Source organism: Rhagoletis pomonella, unplaced genomic scaffold (assembly GCF_013731165.1).
Source record: "Rhagoletis pomonella isolate Grant_MI unplaced genomic scaffold, Rhpom_1.0 Rhpom_scaffold_00003, whole genome shotgun sequence".
NCBI classification, from domain to species: domain Eukaryota; kingdom Metazoa; phylum Arthropoda; class Insecta; order Diptera; family Tephritidae; genus Rhagoletis; species Rhagoletis pomonella.
Window position 1 is genome coordinate 6,209,599 of NW_023458557.1, and position 1,049 is coordinate 6,210,647.

At 39.5% G+C, this 1,049-nt stretch overlaps 1 protein-coding gene and 1 long non-coding RNA gene across 3 annotated transcripts in view; one reads left to right on the forward strand and one right to left on the reverse strand.

Moving 5' to 3' along the window:
- The window catches only part of LOC118735009 (WD repeat and FYVE domain-containing protein 2), a 251,230-nt gene that overhangs the window by 195,720 nt on the left and 54,461 nt on the right, over window positions 1–1,049 (forward strand). The gene's annotated exons all lie outside the window — the stretch shown is intronic.
- The window catches only part of LOC118735011, a 15,352-nt gene that overhangs the window by 509 nt on the left and 13,794 nt on the right, over window positions 1–1,049 (reverse strand). The window lies entirely within an intron of this gene.

The following is a 1,049-nucleotide window of genomic DNA, read 5'->3' on the forward strand; positions in this document are numbered from 1 at the left end:
TATCCAACATAAGGCCTCATACTCATAAATCGAATAGACCCGGAACTGGTGACTAGGACGGCCATTCATTCAGGATTAAAATTTACTAACTAATTAATACAACTAAAGTAAAATCTGTGGAAAATTAACAATGAAATACTTTTTTCGCGAACTCTATAAAGGATCCTTTTATTGCTCAAAAAAAAAACGGGGTAACAGTTATTCGTCGCCACGCTGTACATCCATATGTACGCATGTTAAGCTAGCCAATGCGCCGACGTAGAGTCAACGTGTTTAAATATGTCCGCGCATAGAATTCAAGCGATGGGTTGAAGTCAAATCGAAGTGATTTTGTTTTTGTTTTCTTCGCTATTCTCGTCGCTTTGCCGGCTGCTCATATGTGTTTATGTTTGTACGTGTCTTAAGCTACAATGCAAAACCGCGACTAGGTACTCCATGCTCTCATGTAAAGAGTATCCCTAACTGCACGTCTATACCTGCTATGGGCGCTCGCTTACGAACTGTCAGTTTTCTCGCATACGGAATCTTATCGCAGCGAAATTTTTGTACGTGGGCATTTCATCGCATACCATTTCATTTTAAATATGTCGTCGAGTAAAGCGCTGCGCTGCCTTACCCTGCAAAAATGTTTGGACCATGTAGTCTATTTGTGGTAAATTGGAGTACTTACAAAAGTGTTCCTCTGTCATGCTGTAGCGGACCAACTCGTGTCTCTGCGCAAGCTTATTGTTTGTTATCCGATCACTGCTCGTGTTTTAACGGTGATTGAAGTTGAGCATTTGAAAGCACATTTGCATGTCTGGCTGTAGCTGAACGTGTAGAGATGCTCGCTGTTAGTTCTTAGCTCCCAGCATGTTCGGGTTCGAATGCCGTCAGAGGCAACATGTAATTTTTAATTTTAATTTTTGAGATTTTTGGTAGTCCTTAGCTACTTGAAACTTGCACTGTATTATACTAAAATTCAATGGGCTAAAAAACTGCATACTCAAAAAAATTTAATTCAAACTTCGATGACGAGTTTTTAAAATTTAAAGAATGTTTTGGAATCC